Genomic DNA, 24,069 nt, shown 5'->3' with positions numbered 1-24,069 from the left:
AAATAAAAACATAATGAGTATTTATTCATAATCATTTATTTTGTATTTTATCAGATTTAAGATCTTTCTTCCAGAAAGTGAATCTTGCAAGTTCTTTATCGACAAATAAAAATATAAATAGCATTTATTCATAATCATTTATTTTGTATTTTTATCAGATTTAAGATCAAAGTTCACTTTCTTGCAAGTTGTTTATCGACAAATAAAAACATAAATAGCATTTATTCATAATCATTTATTGTGTATTTTTATCAGTTTATCGACATATATGTTTATCGACAAATAGAAACATAAAGAATATTTATTCATAATCAATTATTTTGTATTTTATCAGATTTAAGATCTTTCTTCCAGAAAGTGAATCTTGCAAGTTCTTTATCGACAAATAAAAATATAAATAGCATTTATTCATAATCATTTATTTTGTATCTTTATCAGATTTAAGATCAAAGTTCACTTTCTTGCAAGTTGTTTATCGACAAATGAAAACATAAATAGCATTTATTCATAATAATTTATTTTGTATTTTTATCAGATTTAAGACCAAAGTTCACTTTCTTGCAAGTTGTTTATCGACAAATAGAAACATAAAGAATCTTTATTCATAATCATTTATTTTGTATTTTATCAGATTTAAGATCAAAGTTCACTTTCTTCCAAGTTCTTTATCGACAAATAAAAACATAATGACTATTTATTCATAATCATTTATTTTAAATTTTTATCAGATATATGATCAAAGTTCACTTTCTTGCAAGTTTATTATCGACAAATAAAAACATAAATAGCATATATTCATAATCATTTATCTTGTATTTTATCAGATTTATGATAAATGTTGACTTTCTTGCAAGTTGATTATCGACAAATAAAAACATAAAGAATATTTATTCATAATCCTGTATTTTGTATTTTATCATATTTATGATCAAAGTTCACTTTCTTGCAAGTTGTTTATCGACAAATAGAAACATAAAGAATATTTATTCATAATCATTTATTTTGTATTTTTATCAGATTTAAGATCAAAGTTCACTTTCTTGCAAGTTGATTATCGACAAATAAAAACATAATGACTATTTATTCATAATCATTTATTTTAAATTTTTATCAGATTTATGATCAAAGTTCACTTTCTTGCAAGTTGATTATCGACAAATAAAAACATAAATAGAATATATTCATAATCATTTATTTTGTATTTTATCAGATTTATGATCAATGTTCACTTTCTTGCAAGTTGATTATCGACAAATAAAAACATAAAGAATATTTATTCATAATCATGTATTTTGTATTTTATCACATTTATGATCAAAGTTCACTTTCTTGCAAGTTGATTATCGTTGAAATAAAAACATAAATTGCATTTATCATCATTTATTTTGTATTTTCTCAGATTTAAGATCAAAGTTTACTTTCTTCCAAGTTCTTTATCGACAAATAAAAACATAATGACTATTTATTCATAATCATTTATTTTAAATTTTTATCAGATTTATGATCAAAGTTCACTTTCTTGCAAGTTGATTATCGACAAATAAAAACATAAATAGCATATATTCATAATCATTTATTTTGTATTTTATCAGATTTATGATCAATGTTCACTTTCTTGCAAGTTGATTATCGACAAATAAAAACATAAAGAATATTTATTCATAATCATGTATTTTGTATTTTATCATATTTATGTTCAAAGTTCACTTTCTTGCAAGTGGATTATCGACAAATAAAAACATAATGAGTATTTATTCATAATCATTTATTTTGTATTTTTATCAGATTTAAGATCAAAGTTCACTTTCTTGCAAGTTGATTATCGACAAATAAAAACATAAAGAATATTTATTCATAATCATGTATTTTGTATTTTATCATATTTATGATCAAAGTTCACTTTCTTGCAAGTTGATTATCGACAAATAGAAACATAAAGAATATTTATTCATAATCATTTATTTTGTATTTTTATCAGATTTAAGATCAAAGTTCACTTTCTTGCAAGTTGATTATCGACAAATAAAAACATAACGACTATTTATTCATAATCATTTATTTTAAATTTTTATTAGATTTATGATCAAAGTTTACTTTCTTGCAAGTTGATTATCGACAAATAAAAACATATATAGAATATATTCATAATCATTTATTTTGTATTTTATCAGATTTATGATCAAAGTTCACTTTCTTGCAAGTTGATTATCGACAAATAAAAACATAAAGAATATTTATTCATAATCATGTATTTTGTATTTTATCAGATTTAAGATCAAAGTTCACTTTCTTGCAATTTATTTATCGACAAATAAAAACATAATGAGTATTTATTCATAATCATTTATTTTGTATTTTTAGCAGATTTAAGATCAAAGTTCACTTTATTGCAATTTCATTATCGACAAATAAAATAAGTATTTATTCATAAATATTTATTTTGTACTTTTATCAGATTTAAGATCAAAGTTCACTTTCTTGCAAGTTGTTTATGGACAAATAGAAACATAAAGAATATTTATTCATAATCATTTATTTTGTATTTTATCAGATTTAAGATCATTCTTCCAGAAAGTGAATCTTGCAAGTTGACTATCGTCAAATAAAAACATAATCATTTATTTTGTATTTTATAAGATTTAAGATCAAAGTTCACTTTCTTGCAAGTTGTTTATCGACAAATAAAAACATAAATAGCATTTATTCATAATCATTTATTTTGTATTTTTATCAGATTTAAGATCAAAGTTCACTTTCTTGCAAGTTGTTTATCGACAAATAGAAACATAAAGAATATTTATTCATAATCATTTATTTTGTATTTTATCAGATTTAAGATCTTTCTTCCAGAAAGTGAATCTTGCAAGTTCTTTATCGACAAATAAAAATATAAATAGCATTTATTCATAATCATTTATTTTGTATTTTTATCAGATTTAAGATCAAAGTTCACTTTCTTGAAAGTTGTTTATGGACAAATAGAAACATAAAGAATATTTATTCATAATCATTTATTTTGTATTTTATCAGATTTAAGATCTTTCTTCCAGAAAGTGAATCTTGCAAGTTCTTTATCGACAAATAAAAATATAAATAGCATTTATTCATAATCATTTATTTTGTATTTTTATCAGATTTAAGATCAAAGTTCACTTTCTTGAAAGTTGTTTATGGACAAATAGAAACATAAAGAATATTTATTCATAATCATTTATTTTGTATTTTATCAGATTTAAGATCTTTCTTCCAGAAAGTGAATCTTGCAAGTTCTTTATCGACAAATAAAAATATAAATAGCATTTATTCATAATCATTTATTTTGTATTTTTATCAGATTTAAGATCAAAGTTCACTTTCTTGCAATTTCATTATCGACAAATAAAAACATAATGAGTATTTATTCATAATCATTTATTTTGTATTTTATCAGATTTAAGATCTTTCTTCCAGAAAGTGAATCTTGCAAGTTCTTTATCGACAAATAAAAATATAAATAGCATTTATTCATAATCATTTATTTTGTATTTTTATCAGATTTAAGATCAAAGTTCACTTTCTTGCAAGTTGTTTATCGACAAATAAAAACATAAATAGCATTTATTCATAATCATTTATTGTGTATTTTTATCAGTTTATCGACAAATATGTTTATCGACAAATAGAAACATAAAGAATATTTATTCATAATCATTTATTTTGTATTTTATCAGATTTAAGATCTTTCTTCCAGAAAGTGAATCTTGCAAGTTCTTTATCGACAAATAAAAATATAAATAGCATTTATTCATAATCATTTATTTTGTATCTTTATCAGATTTAAGATCAAAGTTCACTTTCTTGCAAGTTGTTTATCGACAAATGAAAACATAAATAGCATTTATTCATAATAATTTATTTTGTATTTTTATCAGATTTAAGATCAAAGTTCACTTTCTTCCAAGTTGATTATCGACAAATAGAAACATAAAGAATATTTATTCATTATCATCTATTTTGTATTTTTATCAGATTTATGATCAAAGTTCACTTTCTTGCAAGTTGATTATCGACAAATAAAAACATAAATAGCATATATTCATAATCATTTATCTTGTATTTTATCAGATTTATGATAAATGTTCACTTTCTTGCAAGTTGATTATCAACAAATAAAAACATAAAGAATATTTATTCATAATCCTGTATTTTGTATTTTATCATATTTATGATCAAAGTTCACTTTCTTGCAAGTTGTTTATCGACAAATAGAAACATAAAGAATATTTATTCATAATCATTTATTTTGTATTTTTATCAGATTTAAGATCAAAGTTCACTTTCTTGCAAGTTGATTATCGACAAATAAAAACATAATGACTATTTATTCATAATCATTTATTTTAAATTTTTATCAGATTTATGATCAAAGTTCACTTTCTTGCAAGTTGATTATCGACAAATAAAAACATAAATAGAATATATTCATAATCATTTATTTTGTATTTTATCAGATTTATGATCAATGTTCACCTTCCTGCAAGTTGATTATCGACAAATAAAAACATAAAGAATATTTATTCATAATCATGTATTTTGTATTTTATCACATTTATGATCAAAGTTCACTTTCTTGCAAGTTGATTATCGTTGAAATAAAAACATAAATTGCATTTATCATCATTTATTTTGTATTTTTATCAGATTTAAGATCAAAGTTCACTTTCTTCCAAGTTGATTATCGACAAATAGAAACATAAAGAATATTTATTCATTATCATCTATTTTGTATTTTTATCAGATTTATGATCAAAGTTCACTTTCTTGCAAGTTGATTATCGACAAATAAAAAAATAAATAGCATATATTCATAATCATTTATTTTGTATTTTATCAGATTTATGATCAATGTTCACTTTCTTGCAATTTATTTATCGACAAATAAAATCATAATGAGTATTTATTCATAATCATTTATTTTAAATTTTTATCAGATTTATGATCAAAGTTCACTTTCTTGCAAGTTGATTATCGACAAATAAAAACATAAATAGCATATATTCATAATCATTTATTTTGTATTTTATCAGATTTATGATCAATGTTCACTTTCTTGCAAGTTGATTATCGACAAATAAAAACATAAAGAATATTTATTCATAATCATGTATTTTGTATTTTATCATATTTATGTTCAAAGTTCACTTTCTTGCAAGTGGATTATCGACAAATAAAAACATAATGAGTATTTATTCATAATCATTTATTTTGTATTTTTATCAGATTTAAGATCAAAGTTCACTTTCTTGCAAGTTGATTATCGACAAATAAAAACATAAAGAATATTTATTCATAATCATGTATTTTGTATTTTATCATATTTATGATCAAAGTTCACTTTCTTGCAAGTTGATTATCGACAAATAGAAACATAAGGAATATTTATTCATAATCATTTATTTTGTATTTTTATCAGATTTAAGATCAAAGTTCACTTTCTTGCAAGTTGATTATCGACAAATAAAAACATAACGACTATTTATTCATAATCATTTATTTTAAATTTTTATTAGATTTATGATCAAAGTTTACTTTCTTGCAAGTTGATTATCGACAAATAAAAACATATATAGAATATATTCATAATCATTTATTTTGTATTTTATCAGATTTATGATCAAAGTTCACTTTCTTGCAAGTTGATTATCGACAAATAAAAACATAAAGAATATTTATTCATAATCATGTATTTTGTATTTTATCAGATTTAAGATCAAAGTTCACTTTCTTGCAATTTATTTATCGACAAATAAAAACATAATGAGTATTTATTCATAATCATTTATTTTGTATTTTTAGCAGATTTAAGATCAAAGTTCACTTTATTGCAATTTCATTATCGACAAATAAAATAAGTATTTATTCATAAATATTTATTTTGTACTTTTATCAGATTTAAGATCAAAGTTCACTTTCTTGCAAGTTGTTTATGGACAAATAGAAACATAAAGAATATTTATTCATAATCATTTATTTTGTATTTTATCAGATTTAAGATCATTCTTCCAGAAAGTGAATCTTGCAAGTTGACTATCGTCAAATAAAAACATAATCATTTATTTTGTATTTTATAAGATTTAAGATCAAAGTTCACTTTCTTGCAAGTTGTTTATCGACAAATAAAAACATAAATAGCATTTATTCATAATCATTTATTTTGTATTTTTATCAGATTTAAGATCAAAGTTCACTTTCTTGCAAGTTGTTTATCGACAAATAGAAACATAAAGAATATTTATTCATAATCATTTATTTTGTATTTTATCAGATTTAAGATCTTTCTTCCAGAAAGTGAATCTTGCAAGTTCTTTATCGACAAATAAAAATATAAATAGCATTTATTCATAATCATTTATTTTGTATTTTTATCAGATTTAAGATCAAAGTTCACTTTCTTGAAAGTTGTTTATGGACAAATAGAAACATAAAGAATATTTATTCATAATCATTTATTTTGTATTTTATCAGATTTAAGATCTTTCTTCCAGAAAGTGAATCTTGCAAGTTCTTTATCGACAAATAAAAATATAAATAGCATTTATTCATAATCATTTATTTTGTATTTTTATCAGATTTAAGATCAAAGTTCACTTTCTTGCAATTTCATTATCGACAAATAAAAACATAATGAGTATTTATTCATAATCATTTATTTTGTATTTTATCAGATTTAAGATCTTTCTTCCAGAAAGTGAATCTTGCAAGTTCTTTATCGACAAATAAAAATATAAATAGCATTTATTCATAATCATTTATTTTGTATTTTTATCAGATTTAAGATCAAAGTTCACTTTCTTGCAAGTTGTTTATCGACAAATAAAAACATAAATAGCATTTATTCATAATCATTTATTGTGTATTTTTATCAGTTTATCGACAAATATGTTTATCGACAAATAGAAACATAAAGAATATTTATTCATAATCATTTATTTTGTATTTTATCAGATTTAAGATCTTTCTTCCAGAAAGTGAATCTTGCAAGTTCTTTATCGACAAATAAAAATATAAATAGCATTTATTCATAATCATTTATTTTGTATCTTTATCAGATTTAAGATCAAAGTTCACTTTCTTGCAAGTTGATTATCGACAAATAAAAACATAAAGAATATTTATTCATAATCATGTATTTTGTATTTTTATCAGATTTATGATCAAAGTTCACTTTCTTGCAAGTTGATTATCGACAAATAGAAACATAAAGAATATTTATTCATAATCATTTATTTTGTATTTTTATCAGATTTAAGATCAAAGTTCACTTTCTTGCAAGTTGATTATCGACAAATAAAAACATAACGACTATTTATTCATAATCATTTATTTTAAATTTTTATTAGATTTATGATCAAAGTTTACTTTCTTGCAAGTTGATTATCGACAAATAAAAACATATATAGAATATATTCATAATCATTTATTTTGTATTTTATCAGATTTATGATCAAAGTTCACTTTCTTGCAAGTTGATTATCGACAAATAAAAACATAAAGAATATTTATTCATAATCATTTATTTTGTATTTTATCAGATTTAAGATCAAAGTTCACTTTCTTGCAATTTATTTATCGACAAATAAAAACATAATGAGTATTTATTCATAATCATTTATTTTGTATTTTTAGCAGATTTAAGATCAAAGTTCACTTTATTGCAATTTCATTATCGACAAATAAAATAAGTATTTATTCATAAATATTTATTTTGTACTTTTATCAGATTTAAGATCAAAGTTCACTTTCTTGCAAGTTGTTTATGGACAAATAGAAACATAAAGAATATTTATTCATAATCATTTATTTTGTATTTTATCAGATTTAAGATCATTCTTCCAGAAAGTGAATCTTGCAAGTTGACTATCGTCAAATAAAAACATAATCATTTATTTTGTATTTTATAAGATTTAAGATCAAAGTTCACTTTCTTGCAAGTTGTTTATCGACAAATAAAAACATAATGAGTATTTATTCATAATCATTTATTTTGTATTTTTATCAGATTTAAGATCAAAGTTCACTTTCTTGCAAGTTGTTTATCGACAAATAGAAACATAAAGAATATTTATTCATAATCATTTATTTTGTATTTTATCAGATTTAAGATCTTTCTTCCAGAAAGTGAATCTTGCAAGTTCTTTATCGACAAATAAAAATATAAATAGCATTTATTCATAATCATTTATTTTGTATTTTTATCAGATTTAAGATCAAAGTTCACTTTCTTGCAATTTCATTATCGACAAATAAAAACATAATGAGTATTTATTCATAATCATTTATTTTGTATTTTATCAGATTTAAGATCTTTTTATTCATAATCATTTATTTTAAATTTTTATTAGATTTATGATCAAAGTTTACTTTCTTGCAAGTTGATTATCGACAAATAAAAACATATATAGAATATATTCATAATCATTTATTTTGTATTTTATCAGATTTATGATCAAAGTTCACTTTCTTGCAAGTTGATTATCGACAAATAAAAACATAAAGAATATTTATTCATAATCATGTATTTTGTATTTTATCAGATTTAAGATCAAAGTTCACTTTCTTGCAATTTATTTATCGACAAATAAAAACATAATGAGTATTTATTCATAATCATTTATTTTGTATTTTTAGCAGATTTAAGATCAAAGTTCACTTTATTGCAATTTCATTATCGACAAATAAAATAAGTATTTATTCATAAATATTTATTTTGTACTTTTATCAGATTTAAGATCAAAGTTCACTTTCTTGCAAGTTGTTTATGGACAAATAGAAACATAAAGAATATTTATTCATAATCATTTATTTTGTATTTTATCAGATTTAAGATCATTCTTCCAGAAAGTGAATCTTGCAAGTTGACTATCGTCAAATAAAAACATAATCATTTATTTTGTATTTTATAAGATTTAAGATCAAAGTTCACTTTCTTGCAAGTTGTTTATCGACAAATAAAAACATAAATAGCATTTATTCATAATCATTTATTTTGTATTTTTATCAGATTTAAGATCAAAGTTCACTTTCTTGCAAGTTGTTTATCGACAAATAGAAACATAAAGAATATTTATTCATAATCATTTATTTTGTATTTTATCAGATTTAAGATCTTTCTTCCAGAAAGTGAATCTTGCAAGTTCTTTATCGACAAATAAAAATATAAATAGCATTTATTCATAATCATTTATTTTGTATTTTTATCAGATTTAAGATCAAAGTTCACTTTCTTGAAAGTTGTTTATGGACAAATAGAAACATAAAGAATATTTATTCATAATCATTTATTTTGTATTTTATCAGATTTAAGATCTTTCTTCCAGAAAGTGAATCTTGCAAGTTCTTTATCGACAAATAAAAATATAAATAGCATTTATTCATAATCATTTATTTTGTATTTTTATCAGATTTAAGATCAAAGTTCACTTTCTTGCAATTTCATTATCGACAAATAAAAACATAATGAGTATTTATTCATAATCATTTATTTTGTATTTTATCAGATTTAAGATCTTTCTTCCAGAAAGTGAATCTTGCAAGTTCTTTATCGACAAATAAAAATATAAATAGCATTTATTCATAATCATTTATTTTGTATTTTTATCAGATTTAAGATCAAAGTTCACTTTCTTGCAAGTTGTTTATCGACAAATAAAAACATAAATAGCATTTATTCATAATCATTTATTGTGTATTTTTATCAGTTTATCGACAAATATGTTTATCGACAAATAGAAACATAAAGAATATTTATTCATAATCATTTATTTTGTATTTTATCAGATTTAAGATCTTTCTTCCAGAAAGTGAATCTTGCAAGTTCTTTATCGACAAATAAAAATATAAATAGCATTTATTCATAATCATTTATTTTGTATCTTTATCAGATTTAAGATCAAAGTTCACTTTCTTGCAAGTTGATTATCGACAAATAAAAACATAAAGAATATTTATTCATAATCATGTATTTTGTATTTTTATCAGATTTATGATCAAAGTTCACTTTCTTGCAAGTTGATTATCGACAAATAGAAACATAAAGAATATTTATTCATAATCATTTATTTTGTATTTTTATCAGATTTAAGATCAAAGTTCACTTTCTTGCAAGTTGATTATCGACAAATAAAAACATAACGACTATTTATTCATAATCATTTATTTTAAATTTTTATTAGATTTATGATCAAAGTTTACTTTCTTGCAAGTTGATTATCGACAAATAAAAACATATATAGAATATATTCATAATCATTTATTTTGTATTTTATCAGATTTATGATCAAAGTTCACTTTCTTGCAAGTTGATTATCGACAAATAAAAACATAAAGAATATTTATTCATAATCATTTATTTTGTATTTTATCAGATTTAAGATCAAAGTTCACTTTCTTGCAATTTATTTATCGACAAATAAAAACATAATGAGTATTTATTCATAATCATTTATTTTGTATTTTTAGCAGATTTAAGATCAAAGTTCACTTTATTGCAATTTCATTATCGACAAATAAAATAAGTATTTATTCATAAATATTTATTTTGTACTTTTATCAGATTTAAGATCAAAGTTCACTTTCTTGCAAGTTGTTTATGGACAAATAGAAACATAAAGAATATTTATTCATAATCATTTATTTTGTATTTTATCAGATTTAAGATCATTCTTCCAGAAAGTGAATCTTGCAAGTTGACTATCGTCAAATAAAAACATAATCATTTATTTTGTATTTTATAAGATTTAAGATCAAAGTTCACTTTCTTGCAAGTTGTTTATCGACAAATAAAAACATAATGAGTATTTATTCATAATCATTTATTTTGTATTTTTATCAGATTTAAGATCAAAGTTCACTTTCTTGCAAGTTGTTTATCGACAAATAGAAACATAAAGAATATTTATTCATAATCATTTATTTTGTATTTTATCAGATTTAAGATCTTTCTTCCAGAAAGTGAATCTTGCAAGTTCTTTATCGACAAATAAAAATATAAATAGCATTTATTCATAATCATTTATTTTGTATTTTTATCAGATTTAAGATCAAAGTTCACTTTCTTGCAATTTCATTATCGACAAATAAAAACATAATGAGTATTTATTCATAATCATTTATTTTGTATTTTATCAGATTTAAGATCTTTCTTCCAGAAAGTGAATCTTGCAAGTTCTTTATCGACAAATAAAAATATAAATAGCATTTATTCATAATCATTTATTTTGTATTTTTATCAGATTTAAGATCAAAGTTCACTTTCTTGCAAGTTGTTTATCGACAAATAAAAACATAAATAGCATTTATTCATAATCATTTATTGTGTATTTTTATCAGTTTATCGACAAATATGTTTATCGACAAATAGAAACATAAAGAATATTTATTCATAATCATTTATTTTGTATTTTATCAGATTTAAGATCTTTCTTCCAGCAAGTTCTTTATCGACAAATAAAAATATAAATAGCATTTATTCATAATCATTTATTTTGTATCTTTATCAGATTTAAGATCAAAGTTCACTTTCTTGCAAGTTGTTTATCGACAAATGAAAACATAAATAGCATTTATTCATAATAATTTATTTTGTATTTTTATCAGATTTAAGATCAAAGTTCACTTTCTTGCAAGTTGTTTATCGACAAATAGAAACATAAAGAATCTTTATTCATAATCATTTATTTTGTATTTTATCAGATTTAAGATCAAAGTTCACTTTCTTCCAAGTTCTTTATCAACAAATAAAAACATAATGACTATTTATTCATAATCATTTATTTTAAATTTTTATCAGATATATGATCAAAGTTCACTTTCTTGCAAGTTTATTATCGACAAATAAAAACATAAATAGCATATATTCATAATCATTTATCTTGTATTTTATCAGATTTATGATAAATGTTCACTTTCTTGCAAGTTGATTATCAACAAATAAAAACATAAAGAATATTTATTCATAATCCTGTATTTTGTATTTTATCATATTTATGATCAAAGTTCACTTTCTTGCAAGTTGTTTATCGACAAATAGAAACATAAAGAATATTTATTCATAATCATTTATTTTGTATTTTTATCAGATTTAAGATCAAAGTTCACTTTCTTGCAAGTTGATTATCGACAAATAAAAACATAATGACTATTTATTCATAATCATTTATTTTAAATTTTTATCAGATTTATGATCAAAGTTCACTTTCTTGCAAGTTGATTATCGACAAATAAAAACATAAATAGAATATATTCATAATCATTTATTTTGTATTTTATCAGATTTATGATCAATGTTCACCTTCTTGCAAGTTGATTATCGACAAATAAAAACATAAAGAATATTTATTCATAATCATGTATTTTGTATTTTATCACATTTATGATCAAAGTTCACTTTCTTGCAAGTTGATTATCGTTGAAATAAAAACATAAATTGCATTTATCATCATTTATTTTGTATTTTTATCAGATTTAAGATCAAAGTTCACTTTCTTCCAAGTTGATTATCGACAAATAGAAACATAAAGAATATTTATTCATTATCATCTATTTTGTATTTTTATCAGATTTATGATCAAAGTTCACTTTCTTGCAAGTTGATTATCGACAAATAAAAAAATAAATAGCATATATTCATAATCATTTATTTTGTATTTTATCAGATTTATGATCAATGTTCACTTTCTTGCAAGTTGATTATCGACAAATAAAAACATAAAGAATATTTATTCATAATCATGTATTTTGTATTTTATCAGATTTAAGATCAAAGTTCACTTTCTTGCAATTTATTTATCGACAAATAAAATCATAATGAGTATTTATTCATAATCATTTATTTTAAATTTTTATCAGATTTATGATCAAAGTTCACTTTCTTGCAAGTTGATTATCGACAAATAAAAACATAAATAGCATATATTCATAATCATTTATTTTGTATTTTATCAGATTTATGATCAATGTTCACTTTCTTGCAAGTTGATTATCGACAAATAAAAACATAAAGAATATTTATTCATAATCATGTATTTTGTATTTTATCATATTTATGTTCAAAGTTCACTTTCTTGCAAGTGGATTATCGACAAATAAAAACATAATGAGTATTTATTCATAATCATTTATTTTGTATTTTTATCAGATTTAAGATCAAAGTTCACTTTCTTGCAAGTTGATTATCGACAAATAAAAACATAAAGAATATTTATTCATAATCATGTATTTTGTATTTTATCATATTTATGATCAAAGTTCACTTTCTTGCAAGTTGATTATCGACAAATAGAAACATAAAGAATATTTATTCATAATCATTTATTTTGTATTTTTATCAGATTTAAGATCAAAGTTCACTTTCTTGCAAGTTGATTATCGACAAATAAAAACATAACGACTATTTATTCATAATCATTTATTTTAAATTTTTATTAGATTTATGATCAAAGTTTACTTTCTTGCAAGTTGATTATCGACAAATAAAAACATATATAGAATATATTCATAATCATTTATTTTGTATTTTATCAGATTTATGATCAAAGTTCACTTTCTTGCAAGTTGATTATCGACAAATAAAAACATAAAGAATATTTATTCATAATCATGTATTTTGTATTTTATCAGATTTAAGATCAAAGTTCACTTTCTTGCAATTTATTTATCGACAAATAAAAACATAATGAGTATTTATTCATAATCATTTATTTTGTATTTTTAGCAGATTTAAGATCAAAGTTCACTTTATTGCAATTTCATTATCGACAAATAAAATAAGTATTTATTCATAAATATTTATTTTGTACTTTTATCAGATTTAAGATCAAAGTTCACTTTCTTGCAAGTTGTTTATGGACAAATAGAAACATAAAGAATATTTATTCATAATCATTTATTTTGTATTTTATCAGATTTAAGATCATTCTTCCAGAAAGTGAATCTTGCAAGTTGACTATCGTCAAATAAAAACATAATCATTTATTTTGTATTTTATAAGATTTAAGATCAAAGTTCACTTTCTTGCAAGTTGTTTATCGACAAATAAAAACATAAATAGCATTTATTCATAATCATTTATTTTGTATTTTTATCAGATTTAAGATCAAAGTTCACTTTCTTGCAAGTTGTTTATCGACAAATAGAAACATAAAGAATATTTATTCATAATCATTTATTTTGTATTTTATCAGATTTAAGATCTTTCTTCCAGAAAGTGAATCTTGCAAGTTCTTTATCGACAAATAAAAATATAAATAGCATTTATTCATAATCATTTATTTTGTATTTTTATCAGATTTAAGATCAAAGTTCACTTTCTTGAAAGTTGTTTATGGACAAATAGAAACATAAAGAATATTTATTCATAATCATTTATTTTGTATTTTATCAGATTTAAGATCTTTCTTCCAGAAAGTGAATCTTGCAAGTTCTTTATCGACAAATAAAAATATAAATAGCATTTATTCATAATCATTTATTTTGTATTTTTATCAGATTTAAGATCAAAGTTCACTTTCTTGCAATTTCATTATCGACAAATAAAAACATAATGAGTATTTATTCATAATCATTTATTTTGTATTTTATCAGATTTAAGATCTTTCTTCCAGAAAGTGAATCTTGCAAGTTCTTTATCGACAAATAAAAATATAAATAGCATTTATTCATAATCATTTATTTTGTATTTTTATCAGATTTAAGATCAAAGTTCACTTTCTTGCAAGTTGTTTATCGACAAATAAAAACATAAATAGCATTTATTCATAATCATTTATTGTGTATTTTTATCAGTTTATCGACAAATATGTTTATCGACAAATAGAAACATAAAGAATATTTATTCATAATCATTTATTTTGTATTTTATCAGATTTAAGATCTTTCTTCCAGAAAGTGAATCTTGCAAGTTCTTTATCGACAAATAAAAATATAAATAGCATTTATTCATAATCATTTATTTTGTATCTTTATCAGATTTAAGATCAAAGTTCACTTTCTTGCAAGTTGATTATCGACAAATAAAAACATAAAGAATATTTATTCATAATCATGTATTTTGTATTTTTATCAGATTTATGATCAAAGTTCACTTTCTTGCAAGTTGTTTATGGACAAATAGAAACATAAAGAATATTTATTCATAATCATTTATTTTGTATTTTATCAGATTTAAGATCATTCTTCCAGAAAGTGAATCTTGCAAGTTGACTATCGTCAAATAAAAACATAATCATTTATTTTGTATTTTATAAGATTTAAGATCAAAGTTCACTTTCTTGCAAATTCTTTATCGACAAATAAAAACACAAATAGCATTTATTCATAATCATGTATTTTGTATTTTATCAGATTTAAGATCAAAGTTCACTTTCTTGCAAGTTGTTTATCGACAAATAAAAACATAAATAGCATTTATTCATAATCATTTATTTTGTATTTTTATCAGATTTAAGATCAAAGTTCACTTTCTTGCAAGTTGTTTATCGACAAATAGAAACATAAAGAATATTTATTCATAATCATTTATTTTGTATTTTATCAGATTTAAGATCTTTCTTCCAGAAAGTGAATCTTGCAAGTTCTTTATCGACAAATAAAAATATAAATAGCATTTATTCATAATCATTTATTTTGTATTTTTATCAGATTTAAGATCAAAGTTCACTTTCTTGCAATTTCATTATCGACAAATAAAAACATAATGAGTATTTATTCATAATCATTTATTTTGTATTTTATCAGATTTAAGATCTTTCTTCCAGAAAGTGAATCTTGCAAGTTCTTTATCGACAAATAAAAATATAAATAGCATTTATTCATAATCATTTATTTTGTATTTTTATCAGATTTAAGATCAAAGTTCACTTTCTTGCAAGTTGTTTATCGACAAATAAAAACATAAATAGCATTTATTCATAATCATTTATTGTGTATTTTTATCAGTTTATCGACAAATATGTTTATCGACAAATAGAAACATAAAGAATATTTATTCATAATCATTTATTTTGTATTTTATCAGATTTAAGATCTTTCTTCCAGCAAGTTCTTTATCGACAAATAAAAATATAAATAGCATTTATTCATAATCATTTATTTTGTATCTTTATCAGATTTAAGATCAAAGTTCACTTTCTTGCAAGTTGTTTATCGACAAATGAAAACATAAATAGCATTTATTCATAATAATTTATTTTGTATTTTTATCAGATTTAAGATCAAAGTTCACTTTCTTGCAAGTTGTTTATCGACAAATAGAAACATAAAGAATCTTTATTCATAATCATTTATTTTGTATTTTATCAGATTTAAGATCAAAGTTCACTTTCTTCCAAGTTCTTTATCGACAAATAAAAACATAATGACTATTTATTCATAATCATTTATTTTAAATTTTTATCAGATATATGATCAAAGTTCACTTTCTTGCAAGTTTATTATCGACAAATAAAAACATAAATAGCATATATTCATAATCATTTATCTTGTATTTTATCAGATTTATGATAAATGTTCACTTTCTTGCAAGTTGATTATCGACAAATAAAAACATAAAGAATATTTATTCATAATCCTGTATTTTGTATTTCATCATATTTATGATCAAAGTTCACTTTCTTGCAAGTTGTTTATCGACAAATAGAAACATAAAGAATATTTATTCATAATCATTTATTTTGTATTTTTATCAGATTTAAGATCAAAGTTCACTTTCTTGCAAGTTGATTATCGACAAATAAAAACATAATGACTATTTATTCATAATCATTTATTTTAAATTTTTATCAGATTTATGATCAAAGTTCACTTTCTTGCAAGTTGATTATCGACAAATAAAAACATAAATAGAATATATTCATAATCATTTATTTTGTATTTTATCAGATTTATGATCAATGTTCACCTTCTTGCAAGTTGATTATCGACAAATAAAAACATAAAGAATATTTATTCATAATCATGTATTTTGTATTTTATCACATTTATGATCAAAGTTCACTTTCTTGCAAGTTGATTATCGTTGAAATAAAAACATAAATTGCATTTATCATCATTTATTTTGTATTTTTATCAGATTTAAGATCAAAGTTCACTTTCTTGCAAGTTGATTATCGACAAATAGAAACATAAAGAATATTTATTCATTATCATCTATTTTGTATTTTTATCAGATTTATGATCAAAGTTCACTTTCTTGCAAGTTGATTATCGACAAATAAAAAAATAAATAGCATATATTCATAATCATTTATTTTGTATTTTATCAGATTTATGATCAATGTTCACTTTCTTGCAAGTTGATTATCGACAAATAAAAACATAAAGAATATTTATTCATAATCATGTATTTTGTATTTTATCATATTTATGATCAAAGTTCACTTTCTTGCAAGTGGATTATCGACAAATAATATCATAATGAGTATTTATTCATAATCATTTATTTTGTATTTTTATCAGATTTAAGATCAAAGTTCACTTTCTTGCAAGTTGTTTATCGACAAATAGAAACATAAAGAATATTTATTCATAATAATTTATTTTGTATTTTTATCAGATTTAAGATCAAAGTTCACTTTCTTGCAAGTTGTTTATCGACAAATAAAAACATAATGACTATTTATTCATAATCATTTATTTTAAATTTTTATCAGATTTATGATCAAAGTTCACTTTCTTGCAAGTTTATTATGGACAAATAAAAACATAAATAGCATATATTCATAATCATTTATCTTGTATTTTATCAGATTTATGATCAATGTTCACTTTCTTGCAAGTTGATTATCGACAAATAAAAACATAAAGAATATTTATTCATAATCATGTATTTTGTATTTTATCAGATTTATGATCAAAGTTCACTTTCTTGCAAGTTGTTTATCGACAAATAGAAACATAAAGAATATTTATTCATAATCATTTATTTTGTATTTTTATCAGATTTAAGATCAAAGTTCACTTTCTTGCAAGTTGATTATCGACAAATAAAAACATAATGACTATTTATTCATAATCATTTATTTTAAATTTTTATCAGATTTATGATCAAAGTTCACTTTCTTGCAAGTTGATTATCGACAAATAAAAACATAAATAGAATATATTCATAATCATTTATTTTGTATTTTATCAGATTTATGATCAATGTTCACTTTCTTGCAAGTTGATTATCGACAAATAAAAACATAAAGAATATTTATTCATAATCATGTATTTTGTATTTTATCACATTTATGATCAAAGTTCACTTCCTTGCAAGTTGATTATCGTTGAAATAAAAACATAAATTGCCTTTATCATCATTTATTTTGTATTTTTATCAGATTTAAGATCAAAGTTCACTTTCTTGCAATTTGATTATCGACAAATAGAAACATAAAGAATATTTATTCATAATCATCTATTTTGTATTTTTATCAGATTTATGATCAAATTTCACTTTCTTGCAAGTTGATTATCGACAAATAAAAAAATAAATAGCATATATTCATAATCATGTATTTTGTATTTTATCATATTTATGATCAAAGTTCACTTTCTTGCAAGTGGATTATCGACAAATAATATCATAATGAGTATTTATTCATAATCATTTATTTTGTATTTTTATCAGATTTAAGATCAAAGTTCACTTTCTTGCAAGTTGTTTATCGACAAATAGAAACATAAAGAATATTTATTCATAATCATGTATTTTGTATTTTATCAGATTTAAGATCAAAGTTCACTTTCTTGCAATCTATTTATCGACAAATAAAAACATAATGAGTATTTATTCATAATCATTTATTTTGTATTTTTATCAGATTTAAGATCAAAGTTCACGTTCTTGCAATTTCATTATCGACAAATAAAAACATAAAGAGTATTTATTCATAATCATTTATTTTGTATTTTATCAGATTTAAGATCTTTCCTCCAGAAAGTTAATCTTGCAAGTTCTTTATCGACAAATAAAAATATAAATAGCATTTATTCATAATCATTTATTTTGTATCTTTATCAGATTTAAGATCAAAATTCACTTTCTTGCAAGTTGTTTATCGACAAATAAAAACATAAATAGCATTTATTCATAATCATGTATTTTGTATTTTTATCAGATATAAGATCAAAGTTCACTTTCTTGCAAGTTGTTTATCGACAAATAGAAACATAAAGAATATTTATTCATAATCATTTATTTTGTATTTTATCAGATTTAAGATCTTTCTTCCAGAAAGTGAATCTTGCAAGTTCTTTATCGACAAATAAAAATATAAATAGCATTTATTCATAATCATTTATTTTGTATCTTTATCAGATTTAAGATCAAAGTTCACTTTCTTGCAAGTTGTTTATCGACAAATAAAAACATAAATAGCATTTATTCATAATCATTTATTTTGTATTTTTATCAGATTTAAGATCAAAGTTCACTTTCTTGCAAGTTGTTTATCGACAAATAGAAACATAAAGAATATTTATTCATAATCATTTATTTTGTATTTTATCAGATTTAAGATCAAAGTTTACTTTCTTCCATGTTCTTTATCGACAAATAAAAACATAATGACTATTTATTCATAATCATTTATTTTGTATTTTTATCAGATTTAAGATCAAAGTTCACTTTCTTGCAAGTTGTTTATCGACAAATAGAAACATAAAGAATATTTATTCATAATCATTTATTTTGTACTTTTATCAGATTTAAGATCAAAGTTCACTTTCTTGCAAGTTGTTTATCGACAAATAGAAACATAAAGAATATTTATTCATAATCATTTATTTTGTATTTTTATCAGATTTAAGATCAAAGTTCACTTTCTTGCAAGTTGTTTATCGGCAAATAGAAACATAAAGAATATTTATTCATAATCATTTATTTTGTATTTTATCAGATTTAAGATCAAAGTTTACTTTCTTCCATGTTCTTTATCGACAAATAAAAACATAATGACTATTTATTCATAATCATTTATTTTAAATTTTTATCAGATTTATGATCAAAGTTCACTTCCTTGCAAGTTTATTATCGACAAATAAAAACATAAATAGCATATATTCATAATCATTTATTTTGTATTTTATCAGATTTATGATCAATGTTCACTTTCTTGCAAGTTGATTATCGACAAAAAAAAACATAAAGAATATTTATTCATAATCATGTATTTTGTATTTTATCATATTTATGATCAAAGTTCACTTTCTTGCAAGTTGTTTATCGACAAATAGAAACATAAAGAATATTTATTCATAATCATGTATTTTGTATTTTATCATATTTATGATCAAAGTTCACTTTCTTGCAAGTTGTTTATCGACAAATAGAAACATTCATAATCATTTATTTTGTATTTTTATCAGATTTAAGATCAAAGTTCACTTTCTTGCAAGTTGATTATCGACAAATAAAAACATAAATTGCATTTATCATCATTTATTTTGTTTTTTATCAGATTTAAGATCAAAGTTCACTTTCTTGCAATTTATTTATCGACAAATAAAAACATAATGAATATTTATTCATAATCATTTATTTTAAATTTGTATCAGATTTATGATCAAAGTTCACTTTCTTGCAAGTTGATTATCGACAAATAAAAACCTAAATAGAATATATTCCTAATCATTTATTTTGTATTTTTATCAGAATTAAGATCAAAGTTCACTTTCTTGCAAGTTGATTATCGACAAATAAAAACATAATGAATATTTATTCATAATCATTTATTTTGTATTTTTATCATATTTAAGATCAAAGTTCACTTTCTTGCAACTTGTTTATCGACAAATAGAAACATAAAGAATATTTTTTCGTAATCATTTATTTTGTATTTTTATCAGATTTAAGATCAAAGTTCACTTTCTTGCAAGTTCTTTATCGACAAATAAAAACACAAATAGCATTTATTCATAATCATTTATTTTGTATTTATCAGATTTATGATCAAAGTTCACTTGCTTTCAAGTTGAATATCGACAAATAAAAACATAAGGAATATTTATTCATAATCATGTATTTTGTATTTTATCAGATTTAGGATCAAAGTTCACTTCCCTGCAAGTTGATTATCGACAAATAAAAACATAATGAGTATTTATTCATAATCATTTATTTTGTATTTTTATCAGATTTAAGATCAAAGTTCACTTTGTTACAAGTTGAATATCGACAAATAAAAACATAAAGAATATTTATTCATAATCATTTATTTTGTATTTTATCAGATTTATGATCAAAGTTCACTTTCTTGCAAGTTGATTATCGACAAATAGAAACATAATGAACATTTATTCATAATCATTTATTTTGTACTTTGTCAGATTTATGATCAAAGTTCACTTTCTTGCAAGTTGTTTATCGACAAATGAAAACATAAATAGCATTTATTCATAATAATTTATTTTGTATTTTTATCAGATTTAAGATCAAAGTTCACTTTCTTGCAAGTTGTTTATCGACAAATAGAAACATAAAGAATCTTTATTCATAATCATTTATTTTGTATTTTATCAGATTTAAGATCAAAGTTCACTTTCTTGCAAGTTGATTATCGACAAATAAAAACATAATGACTATTTATTCATAATCATTTATTTTAAATTTTTATCAGATTTATGATCAAAGTTCACTTTCTTGCAAGTTGATTATCGACAAATAAAAACATAAATAGAATATATTCATAATCATTTATTTTGTATTTTATCAGATTTATGATCAATGTTCACTTTCTTGCAAGTTGATTATCGACAAATAAAAACATAAAGAATATTTATTCATAATCCTGTATTTTGTATTTTATCATATTTATGATCAAAGTTCACTTTCTTGCAAGTTGTTTATCGACAAATAGAAACATAAAGAATATTTATTCATAATCATTTATTTTGTATTTTTATCAGATTTAAGATCAAAGTTCACTTTCTTGCAAGTTGATTATCGACAAATAAAAACATAATGACTATTTATTCATAATCATTTATTTTGTATTTTTATCAGATTTAAGATCAAAGTTCACTTTCTTGCAAGTTGTTTATCGACAAATAAAAACATAAATAGCATTTATTCATAATAATTTATTTTGTATTTTTATCAGATTTAAGATCAAAGTTCACTTTCTTGCAAGTTGATTATCGACAAATAAAAACATAAATCGAATATATTCATAATCATTTATTTTGTATTTTATCAGATTTATGATAAATGTTCACTTTCTTGCAAGTTGATTATCGACAAATAAAAACATAAAGAATATTTATTCATAATCATTTATTTTGTATTTTTATCAGATTTAAGATCAAAGTTCACTTTCTTGCAAGTTGATTATCGACAAATAAAAACATAATGACTATTTATTCATAATCATTTATTTTAAATTTTTATCAGATTTATGATCAAAGTTCCCTTTCTTGCAAGTTGATTATCGACAAATAAAAACATAAATAGAATATATTCATAATCATTTATTTTGTATTTTATCAGATTTATGATCAATGTTCACTTTCTTGCAAGTTGATTATCGACAAATAAAAACATAAAACATATCGACAAATAAAAACATCATAATCCTGTATTTTGTATTTTATCACATTTATGATCAAAGTTCACTTTCTTGCAAGTTGATTATCGTTGAAATAAAAACATAAATTGCATTTATCATCATTTATTTTGTATTTTTATCAGATTTAAGATCAAAGTTCACTTTCTTGCAAGTTGATTATCGACAAATAGAAACATAAAGAAGATTTATTCATAATCATTTATTTTGTATTTTCTCAGATTTAAGATCAAAGTTTACTTTCTTCCAAGTTCTTTATCGACAAATAAAAACATAATGACTATTTATTCATAATCATTTATTTTAAATTTTTATCAGATTTATGATCAAAGTTCACTTTCTTGCAAGTTGATTATGGACAAATAGAAACATAAAGAATATTTATTCATAATCATTTATTTTGTATTTTATCAGATTTAAGATCATTCTTCCAGAAAGTGAATCTTGCAAGTTGACTATCGTCAAATAAAAACATAAAGAATATTTATTCATAATCATTTATTTTGTATTTTATAAGATTTAAGATCAAAGTTCATTTTCTTGCAAGTTGTTTATCGACAAATAAAAACATAAATAGCATTTATTCATAATCATTTATTTTGTATTTTTATCAGATTTAAGATCAAAGTTCACTTTCTTGCAAGTTGTTTATCGACAAATAGAAACATAAAGAATATTTATTCATAATCATTTATTTTGTATTTTATCAGATTTAAGATCTTTCTTCCAGAAAGTGAATCTTGCAAGTTCTTTATCGACAAATAAAAATATAAATAGCATTTATTCATAATCATTTATTTTGTATTTTTATCAGATTTAAGATCAAAGTTCACTTTCTTGCAATTTCATTATCGACAAATAAAAACATAATGAGTATTTATTCATAATCATTTATTTTGTATTTTATCAGATTTAAGATCTTTCTTCCAGAAAGTGAATCTTGCAAGTTCTTTATCGACAAATAAAAATATAAATAGCATTTATTCATAATCATTTATTTTGTATCTTTATCAGATTTAAGATCAAAGTTCACTTTCTTGCAAGTTGTTTATCGACAAATGAAAACATAAATAGCATTTATTCATAATAATTTATTTTGTATTTTTATCAGATTTAAGATCAAAGTTCACTTTCTTGCAAGTTGTTTATCGACAAATAGAAATATAAAGAATCTTTATTCATAATCATTTATTTTGTATTTTATCAGATTTAAGATCAAAGTCCACTTTCTTTCAAGTTCTTTATCGACAAATAAAAACATAATGACTATTTATTCATAATCATTTATTTTAAATTTTTATCAGATATATGATCAAAGTTCACTTTCTTGCAAGTTTATTATCGACAAATAAAAACATAAATAGCATATATTCATAATCATTTATCTTGTATTTTATCAGATTTATGATAAATGTTCACTTTCTTGCAAGTTGATTATCGACAAATAAAAACATAAAGAATATTTATTCATAATCCTGTATTTTGTATT

The sequence above is a fragment of the Zeugodacus cucurbitae genome, chromosome 3, assembly GCF_028554725.1.
Source record: "Zeugodacus cucurbitae isolate PBARC_wt_2022May chromosome 3, idZeuCucr1.2, whole genome shotgun sequence".
Lineage (NCBI taxonomy): Eukaryota > Metazoa > Arthropoda > Insecta > Diptera > Tephritidae > Zeugodacus > Zeugodacus cucurbitae.
The sequence above is the reverse complement of the archived record's forward strand: the minus strand, read 5'-3'. Positions refer to the sequence as shown.